The sequence below is a fragment of the Piliocolobus tephrosceles genome, chromosome 3, assembly GCF_002776525.5.
Source record: "Piliocolobus tephrosceles isolate RC106 chromosome 3, ASM277652v3, whole genome shotgun sequence".
NCBI lineage: Eukaryota > Metazoa > Chordata > Mammalia > Primates > Cercopithecidae > Piliocolobus > Piliocolobus tephrosceles.
Window position 1 is genome coordinate 161,921,870 of NC_045436.1, and position 22,441 is coordinate 161,944,310.

Below are 22,441 nucleotides of genomic sequence, written 5' to 3' on the forward strand. Positions count from 1 at the left end.
TCAGAAGCCACTTTAAAAAACAAGGCAAAAGGCTTAGAGGTAACAGCCTCCAGTGAATCTGATCCATGTGTAAGGAAAACAGGATGCGTCCCTGGACCGGCTGGTAGCAAGATTTATGTTTCAGAATATTGCAACATAACTTCCTTCCGTCTGTTGCCTTTGTGCATTGTTTGAAGGAGGAGAATAAAGGACTACTTTTACAGCACAGCAGTGTGTAAAGATGGATGGCATGGGGTTAGTTTAAATAGCATATTGGCCTTTCTGGGTCACTGTGGGCAACCTTGTCCCTGGTTTATTTTAATACCTGCTTTCATGCCTCTGTGATACAACTGAATGGGCATCTTTCATTCATTCGTCTTTACTTCTGAATGAAGCTACTTGGGGTTCGTTAGAACGATGGCAAGTGAGAATGCAGTCATCTCTAGGTCATTACTTGTAATACATTCTGAGGTCTGCCTTTGCTGATGGGGAGAGGAGGACTTTCACAGCTGTAGCCAGCATTCATGTTTGGTGGTTGCTGGAACTCTCAGGAAGCTTGAAACTGTGAACTTTGTAGCAGAAAAGGGTGAGTGGTGGTTTTGTATTTGTGTGTAAGTTATCCTGTTATATGCCACAAGGAAATGAATGTGGAAGTTTTCAAGACTACTTGATTATTCTAATGGGAATATAGATACTTTACATTTCTTCATTTGGCTTCAGTTATATTCTAAATTTTGCAAAAATGGACATATATTATGTACCTATCAAAAAGTTAAAAATAACAAATATCAGCAGTTCAACAGACCGTGAGCGTTTGGGGAGCAGGGAATCTGCCTGTCTTGTTCACTGACATTTTTCTAGATATTTTCTTAGAAAACGGCAGAAAGTAAGAACTCAATAAATACTTGTAGCATAATGAATGAGTCAATCTTCATGTGTTTATTGATGGAATGAACTGCGGTAGGTAATAGGAAGATTATATACAAAGCACAAAAGAAGGCCTGTGTCCTAAAGTACTTTAAATCTAGTTTGGGAGGTAAAATGAACAAATGTAAAACAATTAAGAAACCATGCAAGACTGTATACAAATATACAAGTATATGCATGTGTTTTTATTTCTTAGCAACTGGAAAACAATATAAGACTGTATATTCATGTATACGTATAATATGTATATGCACCTGTGTAGGATTATATATATATTTGCAATTTGCAAACATTGCAAGCTCATATATGCATATATGCATGTATATATATGTGTGTGTATGTATGTGTATTTCTAGCTGAGGAGATAAACAGCAAGAATAAATTCACAAAGCCTTGTAAGAGAAGACGAGCAAAGCGTTTTCATAGAGGGGATGTGGAGGTGAGGAGCTTGGTTTACTCAAAGTAAAATACATATTAATGGGAACACAGCAGTAGTGGGAGTAAGTTTGGATGAAAGGTAGGTACAAAATTCCGGTGGGTCATGAGAACCCAGTAGGAAATGTTTAGAGTCTGTTTAGAAAGTAGGATGTCATTGAAGATTTTTAGTAGATCAACATAATGAAGGTGGTATTTAAGAGTGATAATGCTGACAGTCGTAAGAGGTGTAGGCAAGTAGGAAATACGGAAAATCAGACAGCAGGCCCTGCTGCATTCCAAACCCAATGTGATACAGGTACAGGGAAGGGACAAGGTGATAGCAGAGGGGGTGGCATTCAGGGAACAGATTCAAAGTACCTTGAAGGAAAATTCCATCAGCCCTGATAACTCTGAGTTAGGATAGAGAGAGAGGTGGTAAGGAATGCTAAACTCAAAGATATTCCAGAGAGAAGCAGAACCTCATGGATATCGTTCCTGGTTAAGTTTCTGCTAACCTTTAGGAGCTGAAGTACTTTCTTAGATCGTGAGTCATTTTACAAAGGGGCTCTCTATCTTTCCACTGCCTCAGGGACAGAACATATTTAACCCAATCCGCAAATTTACGTGGTGTCTGCTTTCTTTCACTTGTCTCCTTGGAGGAAATTCTGCAGCCTTCCATGGTAATGAATTCCTGCTTCTGACTGTGCCTGTGGTCAGACAGACTTTTCTATGAATGGCAAACCTCTTGGAATTTTAACAAAACAAATAGACAAGAAAAAAAGAATGCACGTATACACAACCTCACCTTAATTTAATCATTGGAAGAATAAATTCTTTTTTGTTATGTGGGAGAACTGAATTAATTTACAATAATCACTTTTATAAGATTTCTGGAATTTCCAATTTGCAATCAATAAATGTTTGTCATTTAAATTAAATTTACGGCCCACAGCCAGATTTTTGCCACACTTGGTAATGACACTTACAGAGAACATAGACTTCAAGTAAGAAAATAATAGCCATTTAAGTGGAGAGATAATTGGCTGTAACATAAGAACATTGAAGAATGTTGAAACTCATGGAGACTTATGGAGTATTTTAAAAATTTATGTTGTACTTATCTTTGCATTTGTAGTCTACCACAAAATTCCAAATTCTGGGTATAAATCAGTTAGATGTTCATCTTGGAGAGTCACAAATCAGGAAGCAGCAATCTGACCCAGCCTGTGTGCTGCTTTATTTTCAGCCTCTCCTGTCGGCTTATCTTGCAGGGAGACTAAATAGTGCTGTTTGTTTGTGTGTGTGCGTGTGTGTGTGTGTTCATCTACACACCTCATTTAAGCACTGTTGTTTGAGACTTCTCGGCTTGATAACATCTGGCTTATCTTGGGAACATCTGGTTTATCACCCTATTTCCTCCCTGCCATTATGCTGACCACTGGAAAAATATGACTCAGGAGTTCTGACCCACAGGGCTCTGTCTCCTGGCATCAACCCCTGCTAATAAATAGCAACTCACAGGATGCAGGTTACATGACCATCTTTCACTGGCACTAACTTTCCTGCTGGTGGCTTTTGTTAATGGAAGGTGTGGCTAGGAGAGATGAGATTGGCTGCTGTTTTTTTTTTTTTTTTCTTTTCTTTTCTTTTCTTTTTTTTTTTTTTATGGAAGTGGATTTGATTCTTAGCCATTTGCAGTTTGCAAAATGAGAATGTGTATGTTTCATTAGGCACGATAATTTTAGAAAGTGCTATTTTGTATTTTGGGATGGCAGAAACCAATGATTTCATGTCAGATACTCTAGGCACTCCAGAAAGTAAACTGGGACGTTTTATGGACTTCTTGTAGGTTTTTCCAACCTCCTGGAGACTCAACTGGTTCATCAAAGTTACTCTGCCTGGATATCTTTGGGGCCAAAATAGTGGAGACCCAAATTCACAAGGAGGAAATCTTGGAGCAGAATCAGGAAAAAATGGCTCATTGCTTCTTAGATTTACTTCAAAGATAATAGTGTAGGTGAAAGTAATCACAAGGTTCAGGGTGCTGCATTGGACAAACTATTTGTATAGTAACCGTGTGTCTGTATAACGACTTTATACACATGCTGTGTTTATTTGTCCATGTACCACTATCACTACGCCAGGTCCTGGAAGCACAGCCCAGCAGATGACTCACCTCTGGATGAAATCAACACACAAAGCAGATAAAAAACTGAACATTAAAGACCACATTGTTAAAGGGGAGAGCCAAATTGTTCCTCCACCATTCCCTATCCCAGACTTCATATCTAACAAGGTTAATTTGTCCCTATAATTATGTGCCTATTCTTTGAGTAATGAAAAATTTTATTGTGGGTTTTATAAAATGAATTGCGTGTGATGTAAAACAATTTTGGTAAGAGCCATTTTTTTTTTCTTCTTAACCCCTCAGGTTCCTTTTAACTTTTTTTTTTTTTTTTGACAGAGTCTTGCCCTGTCACCCAGGCTGGAGTGCAGTGGCACAATCTCGGCTCACTGCAAGCTCCACCTCCTGGGTTCATGCCATTCTCCTGCCTCAGCCTCCCAAGTAGCTGGGACTACAGGTGTCTGCCACCACACCCAGCTGATTTTATGTATTTTTAGTAGAGACAAGGTTTCACTGTGTTTAGCCAGGATGGTCTCGATCTCCTGACCTCATGATTCGCCCACCTTGGCCTCTCAAAGTGCTGGGATTACAGGCGTGAGCCACTGCGTCCAGCTTCCTTTTAACTTTTAAGACTGTGTGCTCTGAGGTACGTTTGAAAGCAAGGCAGGATCCTATGCTTTAGTGTAGCTACAATGAGAGCATGGAAAAGGGGAGAGAGATCTACAATGAAATACATACTCTTATTCTTGGCAATGGCCGAGTTGTTTGAAGCTAAATGACTTCTTATCCATTAAGCCATTTGTCCCAAAGTGATGATAAAACATACTTTTGTGCCTTTTCTTTTCCAAAATGATAGACTGATTTGCACAGTTTCGGATTCTAAACACTAATATTTTGTACATCTGCCCATCTCCATTACTACTGCAAGTTATTCATTCAAGGTTTGCAGCCAGATGGATTAATGAATTACCAGATCTTGCATAAAATGACTTAGCCTGACTTAAACAACTACTTTTTTTTTTTTTCCTTTTTTTTGTGGGGATGGGGAGCAGTCTTACAATGGGTATTAATGGGCTGTAGAGAGAGTGAGCCCCCATTGAGTTTTTTTAAACTAGCTTTTTTAAAGCTTCACTGCACTTTTTCATTCTTTTCTGAACTTGTGCTCAGAAGCCGTCAGTTCAAGGAGGAGCAATCAGGCTGGTAGAGCAGAGAGGAGGAAGGAGACTCAGTAGTCAAATCCCTGGTGGCCTATGCCCTTCCCTGTGCCAAATCAGCATGATTTATCAGAGCCCTCTCTTCAGCACAGAGTTGAGAGTGAGTTCCAGGGTCCTCCCCACACAATATGCGTAGCTGGAGCTCTGAACTTTGAAGGAAAGCCTCAGAGCTATTTGCAAAGTGCTGGTGCTTAGTGAATACTAAATTACATTTAGGAAATAGTCTACTGCTACCAGTTATACTTCATTTTTATTCTTGACACAGACACCTAAATCAGAGAACAGTAACATTTCAGAGATTATGGAAGCAGTTTGGGTATGTTCCAACACTATAATAGGATCAGAATTTTAAGGCCTTTTGTATTATTACCAATAGTCACTTAGTTTCTACTGCAGTGTACTTTGTAGGGAATTACAGCTTTTACTAAAAAGATTAAAATGCTATTATGCAAATGATTGCAGTATGTTATTATGTTTACAAATTAACATCCATGGCTCAACACACAAATTAACTAACTATTCTATCTGTGTTATTAAGGATTTAATAAAGTAACTGTTAATAAAAATGGGTAGCTTGGAACTTTAGTAGAAAACAATTGTGATTTAACACATGGAACTTGAGCATTGTGTTTAATGTTCTAGGTGATATAATGGTAAAATAAAGTTGAAAAAAGCACATAGAAAAACCAAAACTGTGTGAACAGCAGAGCTGCTTGCCTGAGAGGCCGATGAACGTGAACTAAATAGCTTCAGGCTACAATGTACAGTGGGCAGCATAGCAATAAATCTAAGCAAAGCATGCAAAACATCTTCTATTAATAAATAGTTCATTGAAATGATAATTACCCTCCATTACGTGTTTGATATGTTCCATACACACAGAGAATACTTACATTATTCTAAAATGGATCTCAGAGTAAATTTTGCTGTGGCGAATGGGATTTAGCTGAAGAATATCGCTGGGTGATAAAAGAGGAGAAGGCTGGGTTCAGACTAAGATGGCTTTACAAACAGGCTGCAAATTGCTATTCCTGGCTGTTCATAAGAGATCATAAAAGCAAGGAGATAAGAGCCGCCAAGGTTCCTGAGAAATGAATGTATGTGATTATGTTATCTCGTAGGTTGGATTTACTAGACAGACCGACAACACCTTCACTTTAGCCCAACAGGAAAAGTAGAAAGAGATACAGATTTTGGATAGCAAACTTTGTTAGCATAGGAAATTCCAAAACACTGTAATTCAAATGTTTCAAAAGAGAGCCAGGATTCCAGTCATTGACTTCTGTGCTGGATCTCAAAAAAAAAAAAAAAGAGCTAGGGATATGACCTAATATTAAGCAAATAAATGAAAAAGAAACAAAAGAATTACAAGAACATCCTGGAGAACTAATTCTATATTTCAAATATTTTGGACTCATGTTTCTTAATTCTCAAATAAAGATGTTGAAGACTTCTAAGTCCACAAACAATTATCTTTTTAGGTCTCCCTATTGAGGGATACTAACTTGAACTTCTTAGTAGGAATTTCTGGATGTACTTAAGAAATGTACAAGCAGGGAAGAGACCACAAAGTTGGTCAAGGTTTGTGCCTTCGCATACAATACAAGCAATTTATTTTGTTCCAAATAGCACCTCTGGGCCGGGCGCGGTGGCTCAAGCCTGTAATCCCAGCACTTTGGGAGGCCGAGACGGGCGGATCACGAGGTCAGGAGATCGAGATCATCCTGGCTAACACGGTGAAACCCCGTCTCTACTAAAAAATACAAAAAACTAGCCGGGCGAGGTGGCAGGCGCCTGTAGTCCCAGCTACTCGGGAGGCTGAGGCAGGAGAATGGCGAAAACCCGGGAGGCGGAGCTTGCAGTGAGCTGAGATCTGGCCACTGCACTCCAGCCTGGGCGACAGAGCGAGACTCGGTCTCAAAAAAAAAAAAAAAAACAAATAGCACCTCTGTGGTTGGGAAACTACTTATGCAAATTTTTGATATCTAGCTTTAGCAAGGTGCCTGGTTCCTTCATTTCCTTCGACATTTGGATAAATTGTGTTGTTCTTCACTCTTCCAGATTTGTCCTTGTGGAAGCGAACACTTGCAAATTGGTTGAAGCTTGCTAAGAGAAAGAAAGGGAGGGGGTAGAGAAGAGGAGGAAAAAACCTGACCAAAAGCAGTTGCTGTGACAGCTTATGATTTGATGGTTTGTGGCCTTGTCCTGTTCTCAGGCACCTGATCAAGAAAGTGGTACAATCCTGTTATGCAGACATTCTGGAAATCTTGCCAACATTCACCTGACACGACCAAGGTTTAAAGTCCTTGCTGTAACTTTACAAAGAGTAGTGAGAGTGTGTGCCTATGTGTTGCACATACGCTCACTCATATCCTTTTTTTTTTTTTTTTTTTTTTAGGGAAAAAAAAGTGATCTTTGCCATAGAAGGGTGGTAAAATAATTAGTCTAGTAGACAAATGTCTTGGCCCATGTTTAAACAGAGCTTTAAGGACACAGTGTTCCCAAGAGTCACATATCTAAATACAAACCAGTGTCAGCTGCCATGCAGACCAAAATGTAATAGCCTGCTTTCACATAGGTCATCGTCAATCCATTTTGGTCGCAGTCACACTGCACATCTGTTTCTGCGAGCTGCAGCTTCTTAAGGTGGCATTTGGACTTCATAAGAGCACAAACAACCAAGCTATAAATTGCCACTGCTGGAGTTATTTTGAATAAGTGTATACTGTTTCATATTTATAATGGCGAGGCTTCATAATATTCACAGTGAATATATAACACCGATCAGTTCAACAAGCATGAAATTGTATGTTGTCAACTTGTCACATAAATAGAGTCATATTCTGGCTTGCGATAATGTTGAACTAACATTTTTTCCCCCAGAATTGTCGAGAGGGTCACGAAAAAGTGAGGAGGTAGCACTTCCTTTGGGTAGATAACCAGTCAAGGCTATTGTAAAGTTGATATTACTGTTGATGAGTTCCTTTTCTCCCCTCCCTCCGAAGCACTAGCTTTTCTTGGGTGAATGCTAATTGGCTAATCTGGTGTGTTTCTGCTGTCATCCAATGCTATCATTTGCAGCTAGTTCTTGGAGGTTTTTTTTGGGATGTGTATGTGTGAGTAGCTTTTTTTTTCCCCCTTTAAAACTTCTTCTTTTTTTTTTTTTTCTATTCTTGTGGCGCAAATCAGTGCTAATTGTCATGAAATTCTCTAGCTGTACTCTGGCAAGCTTTCTTGTTGCCTTTTCACCCCAGTTAACACTTAATTTATTACCAGAGCATTAGGAAATAGTGAAAGCTGGACATTTTATTCAAACTTAGTTGAGATAGAGAATTTAAAGAGATGCAGAAAAAAATTATTGAACCAAATTTGCACCTTACTAAAAGGAGAAAGGACGAATGAAATGTGCTCGCCGGTAGCTACGGAGAAACTCAGAGACCAGTTTCCACAGTGGCTGATATTTCTGCACCAGAGGCATGGTAGAAACTGATGCAAGTCTGTTTTCACTTTTGAGAAATTCTTAGATGTGTTCAACCTTCCTCATCTTTCTTCCAATGGCCTGAAGACAAAAAGGCATTGCAATCTGTATTACCCGGTTAAGTGGCTAACTTCAACACCTTGAGATAGTACTTCAGATTCTCTAAAGCACTATGCAGTATTACTGAGGATTATTACCAAAACTTTTCTTTTCATCCCATATCACTTGGGGTATGGCTGGTCACATTTTCTTTTTCTTTTTTTTTTTGAGACGGAGTCTCGCTCTGTCGTCCACTCGCTCTGTCGGCTCACTGCAAGCTTCACCTCCCAGGTTCACGCCATTCTCCTGCCTCAGCCTCCTGAGTGAGTAGCTGGGACTACAGTCGCCCACTACCACGCCCGGCCAATTTTTTTCTTTTTTGTATTTTTAGTAGAGATGGGGTTTCACCGTGTTAGCCAGGATGGTCTCGATTTCCTGACCTCGTGATCTGCCCGCCTTGGCCTCCCAAAGTGCTGGGATTACAGGTGTGACCCACTACACTGGGCCCACATTTTCTTATACAAGAACCAATGCACTGGCTAAAGCTCTCTGTTTCCAACTTTTGCAACATCTTCACATGTCTTTTTGCTTGTGGATTTTAAAAGTTCATCTCTCCTCTCACTTATTTACTTACCCATTCATCAAAATATAATTGTCATCCATTAGCATGCTTAGTGTCTGACCATTTTAGGGGGATACAGTGGTTAAAAGCAAACCTAGTTTTTGGCTCCCTGAACATTTTGGTTAGTGATGAAGACAGGCCTTTTAAAAACAAGTAAGATAAGCTGTCTGTTTGAGGAAGGAGAGCAGGGAATTTCTCCATCTCTCTGTTACCCAGTTATCACTAGCAGATAAATTCTGCCCTTCTCCTACTTAATTGTCTTTAGAAGTGCCTTCACCTTGAAATGGAATTCTGCTGGAGAGCATTTCTCCTAGCTAGAGGAGCATTCTGTCCAAACCAAGACCCCATTCTCTTCCAAACCAAGATCTGTCCCACTGCCCCAACAAATGCAGGGCAGTGGGACAGAATATTTGAGATTGGAAGACCTGAAATTTATGATGTCCTACACACAGTATATTAAAATAACAGTTTGCTCATTGGAATTGCAGGATTACCAGGGGGTGTGGAGGGGAAACAAGAGGAAGTCAACCCAAGGGAAGAGAGCAAGACTGTTAGTGGAGAGTTCTTTAACCAGTATGCAAGTCTGACCTGACCAGAATGCTGTGCCCTTGGTGGGGCTTCTATGGATGAGAATTGTTTGGTACCATTTTAGGTCTGTTGACCTTTCTATTTGAGAATGATATTTCAGTCCAGCTGGAAGGACTGACATGCTTTTTGCCTGTTTGAGACACCTGTGTATGTGACTTTTGTCTCTCTCTTGGATCCATCATCTCTAAGTGATAGCTCCTTGCTTCATGGGGTAATGCTATCCAGGGGCTATCCTGCACCCTTGGAAGAGGCATGTGCAGGAAGAATGCTAGCAATCCCTTTCCTCTTCCCTCTGGAGGTACCAAGCATTACACCCCTGCCAAGCCTTACTCAACTAGATCTCTTTCAGATTCCTATAATAATCGAGCTTAAATCCTCTTCTCCTCAGTTCTTTCTGAGAAATTTATTTCTGCTTTGAAACGGCTCTTGCATAGGAGAAAAGTGCCTCTGTTACAGGACTGCCCTTGGTTTTTCCATGGGCTCTTGGCTTAAGGACATTAGCTTCCCTGGTGCCATCTCATTTGCTCAGATGTGAAGTTAGAGCTTCTGTATTCCAGACATAGTTATCCTGGGTGTCCAGGGATCCTCGCCAACCCAGATTCTGTCCAGATATGTTCTCATGTCAGAATCCTCTTGTGTGTTGCCAGCCCATACTTACCAGGGACACCCTACACTCTCCTCTGAGCTGCATATCTCAGCCTGTGTTTTTTATTTAGGCAGTGCTGTCTGATAGGCAGGTTCACCTCCTATTCTCGCTGGAGAAGAGTCTGGGCAAATGCCTGAAAGTCTGAAGACAGCAATGCTGTATAGGGTAAGTGACTTCTTTTCCCTGCTGGTCCCCAATTCCAGGGCTCTGTGTGCAACAGATTTGAGAGTTACATTAGGTCACAGTGCCACTGTCTAGCTCCTTTAATCCTATCACCCGGCAATGCCAGCAATGTAGGTGAGGTGGCTGCCCCTGTCCTAAAGGAATTTGTGTCGGTTTCTCCTGGGATGAATCTAGTCTGGACCACTTTGCAACATTTGTTCAAACTGAAAATTTTGACAAAGACATGCTGTTCACAAAGAGCCAGCAAGTGTTCTGTGTTTCGATACATTTGGAGGTTATGAAATGTTGCCTGGTCTTGGCAGATAACTGAGTCTGGGGACCCACATAGTGTAAGCCATGCCCTGTTTAATTTGTCTTTCAATGGCAAATGTGTTTCTTCTGTGATTCAGCATAAGGGAGGATACCCTCCAATAGGACTGTGTAACCTCCCTGCTGCTTTTGTGGTATAGAAAAGAAAAAAAAAAAAGGATACCACTTTTTTTCCTTTAGTTGCTGGTTTATTTTTATTTCCAGCTACATCTTTTATAGTTGAAAGAGAAGATGTATGTTCTATAGATAGTATGCATTTTTATGGTTATTTTTATAATTCATACTGGAAAACCTAATTTCTGTAGCCATTAACAATTTAGGATTATTAATTGTCTGAAACATAGGTGAGAAGCATACTGTTTCTAAAATGTCTCTGAGAAGCCAAACTAGATTCAGAAAAATTCCCTCAAATGGAACACGTTTTATTCCCAGATACACTTCTTCACCCCTTGCTTAACACTTGCTTCCTTTTGTTTTACTTATGATTTAAATGAATCCAGTTGTCTAATGTTCTATCCGATATGTAATGTTCTATGAGCATGTATGACATTAGAAGAAATGGTTTAGAAAATTCATGAAATGGTGACAGTAAAAGGATAATGGTGAGCAGTGACAACTGACCAAAAGAGACAAGACTGCAAACTACAAAAAATTGACAAACCCTGAAAATGTGACAGTCTGGGGCCTTTTAGTTTGAGGGAAAATACTCCCATATTTCTCAATAGGTCCATATCGTCGTTTTGCAATACCAGACAGTGCTACCAAAACCAATCCTCATAATTTTTAAAGTGGGGAAAATATGTAAATGATTCGGAAATCTTTCCATGAAAAAGCTTTAATAAAAGTATGGTGCTTTAGCAAGTTAAGTTCTTTGATTTATCTGCCCCAGCGTCTATGTGGATTAAAGCCTGATCATGTGAGGTAGTAGGTGAGGCATACATACAAACACAAACACGTAGTTTTAGATCTAACAGATTTTAATGGAGTTTGGATATTATCCTGTAAGTGTTTCCTGTGTAGACTTCAATAATAAAGAAGAAAATGCTCCATGAAATATTGAACTTCGTTTTATAATCTGTCAGATTACACCTTCCCTTAAAAATACAACTGTTGAAATTTTCTTGAATAAAGAGACCACTGACTTCTTTTTCCTTATCAATAGTAAAGCTTTTTGGCTACAGGGACATTGGTCAAGAGAAATATAGCTCAGTAGAGTTATCATTAAGTAAGCAATTTCCCACATTCCTTTAGAATGAAATCGCCTATACTTTTCTCCTTCATGGCTTTCCATATTTATCCTACCCAGTCCTCAAATAAGCCACCACCCCAGCAATGCACAACTCACTTGTAAGTATTCATTTGGAGCATATGAAATCGTAATATCAGTACTGAGACTAACTCCCCCACCCATTTTGCTTTGGAAACCCTTATAAATAAATGAACAACCTGAGAGCTTTCAAAACAATCATTAAGATGTGCTACTTGCTTTTGCATAAAGAGTTTCAGATAATGTATAGGACTGGGCTTCCTAAATCTAATTTCTGTCTAAAAACCCAGGGAATGCTCTGGCTGTATCTTCTCTATCCAAACTCTCTTGACTGATTCTGGCACCTTTCCCCTGAGAATGCCCAGCTCAAGGTTCTCTGTATGGACCCAGAGCCTTGGTCAGGCCATGACCCTTCATTAATATTCAAACTTTGGCAGTTTCAAAGCATCCCTCCTTGACCACTGTGAGCAGTGAGCTCCCTTGGTACTTTATCTCATGCTTATCCTTTGTACGAAGACATTTGTGTCTTTCTTCATGTCTCTTTCAGGAGTAATTCTTCCCCTTGTTCAATTTTTTCCTTTCTCTTTATGGCTGTCGTAATAGCCCCTGGTACAGCCAGGCAGCCATGACCCTGTCCATCACTCACCTGCAAGCTATTCTTGAACCACTAGATGGTCCCTGAGTGACCAGATTAATTGTGCCAGTGGTGAGCCTTTTCACCTGACCTTTCATCCAGTGACATAAAAGCTGATTCCAGGCTGTGTGCAAGGCTGGCTGCCCTGCCATCTCTGCACCCTCCATGAAGTCAAGCAGTGGAACGGAGAGTATCCATGCAAATTAAGTGCAGAGGCAGGGATAGAATAAGGTGTGCAGTTGGGGTTTATCAGAGATTAAATTGGTCTTTGAGTGCCATTGGAAATGTGTCTTAAGGAACGAGAACCCAAAGGAAACTTTCCATAGACACCATTTCCATAAACAGTATTGTCACAATGTGCTATTTTAAAGACTGGTTGTTTTGGTCTGTGTTTACATGAAGCCTTTACCAGGCACAGGATAAACTATTAAGTCCCTAAATTTAGGAAGGTATGTGTGGCCCTCTTTGGCACAAAGTGAATTTTTGTTGTCACATGTGCAAAAGAGCATCTTTTTCTTTTGTTAAGGCCTTTAAATTGTGGTCCAGCTTTCTAGGTAATAGCTCTTTGGCTAAATCTCTCAAGGTGCATTATAAACTGCATGAGGGAAAGAGGGACCTCATCAGCTCCTCAGTCCTTACCACAAAGCTATGCACATTAAAACTCTCTCTAGTTTCTGTTAATGGATGGATTTACAGGGGCTCTACCAAATTCAGAAAGAGAGAGAGAGAATATAACATGACCTTCCCGGCCATTCAGACCAATCATGCTAAAAACAAGACATATCCAAGATCTGAGAATGTGTTCTCCAAGAGGTGGTTTGTAAACAGAGCCAGTAGTGACACCTGTATGCTGTGTGTCTGCCAGAGTGTCTGTGAACTTACCCCCTAACTCCGCTACAAGCCTTGCTGCTCAGATGAAGATATATGGAGTTGGGAGACATGTGGTTGGTTAAGCCAATGCGTGCTGGCGAGTAAAGGCACTGCTGTATGTCTACTGAAGACACAGAGCATTTACTCTTCTCTCCCCGAGAAGAGGAAACGGCTCTGACACTCAATGAAGAGCTGAGGAATAGGTACCTTACTGGGGTTCTAGAGCATGAAAGTAAGTGTGTCTCTGTTCAAGGAACCGGCTGTTCCCAGGGAGCTCATGAAAATGCATGGCCACCGCTTCCCAACACGCTGTTCCCAACACTGTGCCCGTATTTCCTGGCTGCTTTTGACCCTCTCAATGGATTCAGACTTAAAATTTTTGCAACTGTTTTTGCCGTTGTTGCTGTTGTAGTTTCCTCATTTATGATTGTAATGAAAACAGTTTACCTCTTGTGGAAAAGTGTGCATGATTGCACAAGTTTACTGTGCCATACTTGTATCGCAGTTACCTTATTTTTGGAAGAATCAAGCATAGGGACTAGAAGGAAATCCTGGGCTGGGGAAGGATGGGTAATTTCTCAAGGCCATTCAGATCTTTCAGAAGTTGTGAATGATTTTGACCTTACTTTCATTTATAGTCTGTGATCATTGGAACCAGGATGCAAAAATAGCAGAGAGAGGATCTCCTTCACCTTAATTTCCTGCCCTTTTCTGGTATCTGTAGTACAATTGAGCATATGGACATCGTTGCTATTTTAGCAAAAGCTTGGTGAGCTATCTTTTTCAGGCGGGACAGTCTACCCAGTCCGGATTTTAGTCTGACTTTCATGTTATAATTCAGTGTGTTCCAATGCAGGATGCTCTAATGCAGAACCTGATTTCATTCATTCTTAATTTGACCCATTTATCAACTATTTTAAAAAGCAACAACTACATGCCAGGCACTAATTTAAGTCCTCATAATACAAAGATGTATTAAGTACATAATACCTATGACACAGAATTTTCCCTTCAGGAGTTGGTTGGCTAGTGAGAAAGACAGACTTCAGCAACTAATTATAAAATAAACGGATACATTCTGTATTACAGTTAGAAATGAAGTACCATGAAGACACAGATAGAGGAGTAAAAATGTCTGTGCAAAGGGTGAGAAGAGAGGAAATTTGATAATTGTTGCTAAATTTTTTACTCGTGAGTCTTCAATAAGTCAGAAGTTAAAAACCCTCTTATTTATTTTTAAAATTTAACAAACTGCACTTCCCACCTCTTAGGGGGAAGACAAGAAAAAGGATACACATAGTAGGTTCTTAATAACATTTGAAAATAAATTTGCCTTCTAACAAGTCCCGTCTACATTGCACTCCGTAGTCCAATGGCTCATTAGGTTTTAACAAAAGCAACGCAGCTAAATAAAAAGGATTCTTTAGTCAAGCACCCCCGGGCGATATCTCTGAGAGCAAATGTGACAAATAGAATCAGAAATGAATTAAATAGTCAGCTACAGCAAGCCAAGCTAAAAAAAAAAAGCTCTGAAATGACCCAAAATGGAAACATATTACAGTTATCTGCATTCACAGTACAGAACAAGTTTGGTCGTATTTAAGATAATTCTCTAGTGCCTGCTATTTTTAGCTCAAGGGTAAGCTCCTCTAAGAGTCTTTCGGCGTTGCATCCCTTTAACCTGGCCTAACAAAACAAGCCAATAAGCTGTCTGATTTTCCTGGTCCATCAGGGAGGAAGAGAGATAGCTAAAACGAACCATTTGCGGGGAAAATGTTCGGCCTATCTTGTATTAAGAGCTTTTTTCATATAGATTTTTAAAACATCCCAATATTAAGTGTTGCCTGTCAGAGACCAAAATGTCAAGCTTTGCTGTTTTGAAATTGTAGGCTCATGGTTATAAAAAGAGGATTTTATAGGCCTAGTCTAATGGAAATAAACATTACTCCATTACCTTCAGTAAAACCAAATCTTTACAGTTCAAGCTATCATTATTAATGTCTATGAGAAGAAAGAAATGTTTCTAGGGCTTTATTTATTTATTATTTTAGGTAGAGAAAGACCGGCGAACTGCACCATAGCAAATGAAAGTTTTCTTAAAGCTTTTTCCTCAGTGACTTTGCAGTGTATAATTTAAAAGCAGAAAGCAAAGAAAATGCAGTTTTAAAACACTAGGCTGGCTATTCCTGGTAGCTTTCTTTCTTACATATTAACAACTCTTTGTGAGCCTATTGCTCTGTCAATTCTTGTCTGTCTGTCTCTATATAGTGTATACAAACAACCTCATCAACTCTTTATTGTTCACCACCTTCTAAGTGCACATGTGAATGTGTGCGTGTGTGTGTGTATGTAGGAATAAGTGTGGGCTATCTCAGTTTCAGCCATATAACCGCATGTGTAGATTACAACACTTAACAATATGCTAGTTTCCACTCATTTCATCAGAAACCATGCTGCTGACCATCAAAGTTTAAGACTGTTCTCAGGTTGACCAGTTTACCTACATTCTGAAGCCTGCATTTGCCAATTTAGTGTGGAATAGATTTCAGCCACAGATGCTACCTGTGAGGCAATTAATCACCAGATATTTCTTGAGCTCATATTATTATGTGCAAGGTGTTATGCCAGGTGCAGTAAGAGGAGGAAAGGTGTCTAACACAAGGCCTCAGTCCTCAAGGAGACTTGTCCCTGAGCTGCAGAAATGAAATGCAGAAATGAAATTCCTTGGGTGCCAACCCAAGGAAATTTAGGACATTTATAGAGTCCCTGCTGTGTTCCAGACACCATGCCTAGGTCTTCTCTCTTAGTAGGTCTGATTCTATCTGAATTATCAGCCTTCTCATAAACATTTTATTGGGGCCGTGCTAACTGTCAGTCACTACCCTTGGTTATGCGTGGTTTCTGTCTTCCCACAAATGAGGATCTTAGGACTTAGTATTTAACCAGAACTCAGATTTCTTGGTTCTTACTGCTTCTCCTCAGTGTCAGAGAAGAAATGGGTATTTTCTATCTGGAATCCTTAGAAACACTGGCCAGTCACATTGCCATGTTCAAGGATATATTTGCTTGACTGAGATGCTCCATTGTTGGTGTTGAAGGATCAAACCATGACTATTCCTTTCTTTTCTTTTGGAGGCAGAGTCTCGCTCTGTTGCCCATGCTGGAGTGCAGTGGTATGATCTTGGCTCACTACAACCTCCGCCTCCCAGGTTCAAGTGATTCTCCTGCTTCAGCCCCCCGAGTAGCTGGGATTACAGGCGAGCACTACCATGCCTGGCGAATTCTTTTGTGTTTTTAGTAGAGACGAGGTCTCACCATGTTGTCTAGGCTGGTCTCGAATTCCTGAGTTCAGGCAATTCACCCACCTCAGCCTCCCAAAGTGCTAGGATTTCAGGCGTGAGCAACCGCGCCTGGCCAGTGGTGCTTCTTTTTTGCAGAGAACTACTGGTTGCAATTGCAGTTGCAGTCTGCTGCCAGTGAGGTCTTTGGTGCTTTGCAAGCTTGCTGTTGATCTTTAGTCCCCTTTAAGACAGGCTGTTAATCTTTAGCACAAGGCTGACTCTGCAATACAGTGCACACCAGGTTGCCTAACTTCTTGTTTGTGTGCTCCCAGGGATCAGAAACCAGTTTGCTGTTTCCCCCCCAAACCACAAGCCTTGGGGTCAGTAACTCATACTTAGGTGATTTAGCCTTCCTCTCCCCTGCCAGGGCTGGTCCCTGCTACTCCTGAAGGTATCCTACCTTACACATACCATACTTGATTGTTAAACCAAACATTACTTTTTCAGCATCTGCTGTGCACTTAAAATTTTACCGGAAACCATGATACTTACAGACCAAATATATGGACTTGGGATTCCCTTCTTTTGGGGATGCACAGCTATATAAGGAGGCAAGACTTACCCGGGTGATGCAATCAGACAATGGGTAAAATGTGGATAGTCACTGGACAAAGCCCTGTTCTAGGCACCAAATGAATACAAGAGATAATGAATTAGCCCCTGCCTTCAGTGTCCTTACAAACTAAGGAAACATGTGAGCATTGGCATGATAATAACAAACTACTCTAAGAATTTTAGAGGTGGGAAGAGATCTATGAAACCTATGAGTGAAGAGGGAAGCTAACCTGGTGGAGGTTGCTTTTGAAATAGATCTTCAAGACTTGGTCCAGTGGCTCACATCTGTAATCCCAGCACTTTGGGAGGCTGAGGCAGGTGGATCACCTGCCGTCAAGAGTTCGAGACCAGTCTGGCCAACCTAGAGAAACCCCATCTGTACTAAAAGTACAAAAATTAGCCAGGCGTGGTGGCACACGCCTGTAATCCCAGCTACTCGGAAAGCTGAGGCAGGAGAATCGCTTGAACCTGGGTGGCCAATGTTGCAGTGAGTCAAGATTGCATCACTGCACTCCAGCCTGGGGGACAGAGTGAGACTGTCTCAAAAAACAACAACAAAAAAGATACAGATCTTCAAGATGTACAGAGATTTCCGTGGACGAAGAGGAAAGGTGGGTAGTTTCGACATCGACTTTCATCTTATTATTATTTTAACACATATTTGTCACCTACTATGTGCACGGATTTATGCTAGATGTTGGGATAAAAAACTGAATAGGATAGAGACAATGCTATGAGCAACCCAGCAGCGGTGAGGAAAGACCAAGTGATGACTGGGGACTAATCTAATAGAGCAGCAGAGAAAGTACATACAAGTGAATGGGATCTTGGAATTGTACTAAATTAATATGAGGGGAGATTTCATCTAGCATGCTCATTTCACAATGGAAAAACTGAGGCCCAGGCACGTGGAGTAACTTGCATAAAGAATATTAAGTCAGGACAAGCAGAAAGAAGACAATATGTGGTTTGTTAGACACCAGGGAGTCTTAAAAGTTATCTGGTGGCGTCCGTGAAGAAAGGTTATCTTAGAGCTTGCAACCAGGGGCCTGGTGAGGAAGCTGTTGAGGTTTGCAGGCTTGAGGTCAGAGAGCTTGAATTCGGGGGTGATGGTGACAATGATAGGAAGGAATGCATATGGGAGACTTCCTGGAAGGAAGGATCAATAAAGATTGTTATCATATTAAGTGATAGGTTGGATGTTGTGGTGAAAAAAGGGAGGAAACATAGCTGTGGTTGCAAGCTTGGGTGATTTGGAGAATTTGGGCTCAGTTAACAGAAATAAGAGAATGAGAAGAAGACATGTTTCAGGGAAGGTGCAGAGGGGAATGTGATGTGCAGATTGTAAAGCAGGTGGGGTGGCTGCTATTGGAAGGAAGTTCGTGAACAATATATGATGATGGAGCTCTGGAGAAGTCATGGAGGGCTTGATGAGGAGGGGTATCTTCGAGGACATTGTTTATTTGGCAAATAAACTGGAGGAAAGATTTCAGGATTCCCTTTTGCCCCACATAGTAAAGATTTTTCTCTTGCTTTGAGTTTGATAATTCACCAGGCTTCTTCTTGCCAATAATAATAATACGACAGTAGCTTTGGGTGTGCCCAGCACTGGACTCAACATCTTAAGGCAATGTTAAAAACATAGTTTTATAGAGTTTAATTTAAAAAAAATAAAAAAAACTAGTCTTATCTAATTCTCATAATCACCATGATGGGTTAAAAGTGTTACCTCATTTTACAGTTTGGAAAGTGAGGCTTAAATAAGTAACTTGCCCAGGGCCAAGCTACAGAAAGTAGCCAGAAGAACTGAGATTGCCTAACTCCAACAGTCAAGATCGTCATCACTCCCTTACACTGTTTCCCAATTAATACCTCTATTGCCAGGCACTACGCTTCTCATCGCCTCCTACTCCCAGCCTCTTTCAAATTTTCCAAATGCCTGGAATTATTTCTGTCTTCTTGTTTTCGGTTTTCTCAAATTTTAAAATCACAGGAACCTCTCAAATTCAGGAAGTGTTCCCTGATTAATTCCACCTCTACCTAAACATCTAGCAGAGCCTTGACCTGACTTTGTCCGAGTAGATTTTGTATTATTTAATGGAGAGATCAGCATGAATCTGTTCCGCCACAGACTGGTCAACAGATCAGTTCATGCCCTATTGACCATAGAGCTGTAGACACTTCCATTTGCAGAGGCTTGTACTTAAAAACATATATTAGAATTGTGAAACTGGGCACAGTTTGTGACATTCTTGATCCTCAGTGTGTATGCGGTTGATACTTGTTGACTGATTGACTAAGATTTTTGCTGGCGTTTGGTTGAGAAGGAAGGCAATTACAAAGTATTGATAATGCATCTTAAACTTAGCTTTAAAATCTTTCATTGAACTCTTGGGCATGTCTTCATACTAAATGCAGTAGAACATGCCTGGTAGATAAGTCTCCTGAGAGACAAGTTTAGTGAGGAATATAACTCTTTTTAAAATGCAATGGAATATATGTGTATTTCCCCAAATAAACAATTTCTTACAAATTGCACTTAGCTGTGATCATTCCCCTTCCTTTAGTGGGCAGCAAATCATATTGCATTTGTGGTTATGCATTTTTACAGAAATATTTTGGGTTTTTTTTTGTTCCTGGACTAAGAAGTCAAACTATGCCTCATTCATCTTTTTCTTATATACAATCCCTTGCACATAATAGGAGCTCAGTAAATACGTAACACTGCATGGTGTTCTCTCACCTGCATTATAAGCAGGGATAATGGCTTTTATATCTTTTGGTTCCTGTGTTCTCCTAGCAACTCCTCAGTTTCTAGTTCAACGTTATGTCCATAAAAGGTACTCAGTAGCTGGTGAATGAAGGAATTGAATGAGTGACATTTAACTTGTGATCCTCTAAACCATTACTAAACCAAATTGGAAATATTTTTAGGGGACTGGGAAAATTACCTGGATAACTTGAGCTGTTGAGCAGCTTCCAGGCTGGGTCTGGTGACTGTATCAAAATCTTCAGATATGTCAATAATTCCATTTCAGCATGTTCTTTCTTTGTTTCGAATAATACAGGTTTTTGTGCATTGATGTTTAAGATAAAGTGGTGCCTATTTTGCATTTCTGGTTATGTTTACAAAACAGTGTTTTATTGCTGTCTAAACATGAGAGTGCTCTCAACCACTCCCACTGTAGTACATTGAGAAAGGGCTGTGTTGTGTCTTTGCCCTTAGTTTGAAATATGTTGTACTTAGAGGTCATAGTGTTCTGGTTTGGGTAGCAAATTATTGATCAGGGTATTATGGTAACAGCTGTGCTGCTGATTGGATGAAGATAAACATCCAAGCATGCAACTGGTATTACCTGGCATTATTATTTTTCCTGGGAGCCTAGTCATCCCACGGGGGCTTTAAAAGAGTGGTCAGAAGGTAAATATTACCAAGAGTCTATTAGGCAGAGCGCAAGCCAGTGGTACCCAATTCTCTCCATTCACCATTATTTGGATTCTGGCCCTTGTGTTTTCCTGCATTCATCTTTTGACTCTTTATTTAGATTTCCTTGACTTTTTAGAATTTTTCTGTTGTTCCTTACTTCTTTTGCTTCTTGCTGAAGTATTCATTTTTTGAAGGATTATCAGGAAGCAATAGCATTGCTTGTAATCTCTCTGCCATTGAGTTTAGTGGTGCTTCCTCTGCTGTTATCAGAGACTTATTTAAAAAATTATTTGATACTGTATATATTTAATATATAGAACATTATGTTTTGGTTTAGAAATACACAGTGATGATTACCACAGCGAAGCAAATGAGCATATCCATCACTTCACATAGTTACTTTATTTTTTGTAGTAAGAGTACCTAAAATCTACTCTCTTAGTACAATTTCAGAATCCAATACAATATTATTAATGATAGTCCTCAGGTGGTATGTTGGATCTCTAGATATATTCATCCCACATAATTGCAACTTTGTACACTTTGACCTTTATCTTTCCATACCTTCCCCTCCCCCCACTCCTGGTGACCATCATTCTACTCTTTTATTTTTTGTTTTTAAGATAGGGTGTCTCTTGCTCTGTTGCCTAGGCTGGGTGCAGTGATGTGATCATTGCTTACTTCAGCCTCAAACTCCTGGGCTCAAGCAGTCCTCCCATCTCAGCCTTCCATGTAACTAGGACTACAGGTGCATGCCACCACACTTGGCTAATTTTAAATTTTTTGTAAAGACAATGTCTCACTGTGTTGGCCAGGCTGCTGTTGAACTCCTGACCTCAATCAGTCCTCCCATGTAGAGCTCCCAAAGCACTGAGATTATAGGGTTGAGCTACTGTACCCCACCTTCTACTCAAAGATTTCTTAATTGTCTAACTCAAAAACCCTTTTTCAGGTCCCCATTCTTCTTGAATTTTCTGTGCTACTTGAATATTCCTTATTGACCAGGCTATAGAAAAATTCTTTCTCTTTTTTGGTGTTATATTTTAAATATTTGGAGTTTTTGTTAATGTTCCTCTTTGCAGTCTCCCAATTTCCTTCCCTCTTCTTTGAACACATCTTTTCTCCTTCCTTTGCTGGAAGACCCTAAATGTACCTTCCCCTTATACTTTCAGCATTCAGGCCAACTAGAGATAACTGGACAAGCCAAAGATCATGTCTGACATGGCTTGCTAGTGGCTCTGTGTCTGAATGGGTTGGCATCATCTTTAAGAATCTTGTCTTGGCCTAACTTGGGACTGACATTTTAAGCATTAAAACTCTTCACTAATTAACAGAGGCAACCTAAAGAAGAATAGTTTTTGAAATGATGCTTGAGTTTTCTCTTACTACATTCCCTGGAAAGCTCACAGAGTTGGTAATGTATTTGAATTGTGTATTGGAACGGGTTAGTATTAAAAGTGATTACAATACTATTTTAATTTATATTTATAAACACATTTGTTTGTATTATATCAATTTATATTTACATAATTTAAGTTATGTTTAATTTATTTTATAAAATATAAATTTACACTTATCTATATAATTTATATTTATATAAGTATATATTTATATACCTTAATTTGTATTTATATTTCAACGCACAGAGACAGTCCATACAACTTGTAGTTATTTTTCCTGTCTTTCTAAAAAGACTAAAAGGCAAATGTTCTGCAGTGTGGAACTGAGTCTCCGAGTTAAGAGGCTTGCCAGGTCACAGCTAGCAATGACAAAGATGAGATTTGACTGTCAGTTTTCTACCTTTCTGTACATTAGACAGA

The 22,441-nt window shown here is 39.9% G+C and overlaps 1 protein-coding gene across 7 annotated transcripts in view; it reads left to right on the plus strand.

Moving 5' to 3' along the window:
* PPARGC1A (PPARG coactivator 1 alpha) overlaps positions 1-22,441 on the plus strand; it is a 685,332-nt gene that overhangs the window by 596,835 nt on the left and 66,056 nt on the right. The window contains exon 1 of one of the 7 annotated variants that reach the window (XM_023223061.1): positions 3-565. The exons of the other annotated variants lie outside the window; for them this stretch is intronic. The gene's annotated coding sequence lies outside the window, so the exon portion shown is untranslated. Of the gene's footprint in view, positions 1-2; positions 566-22,441 lie in introns of those variants that run through there. 7 annotated transcript variants of the gene reach the window in all.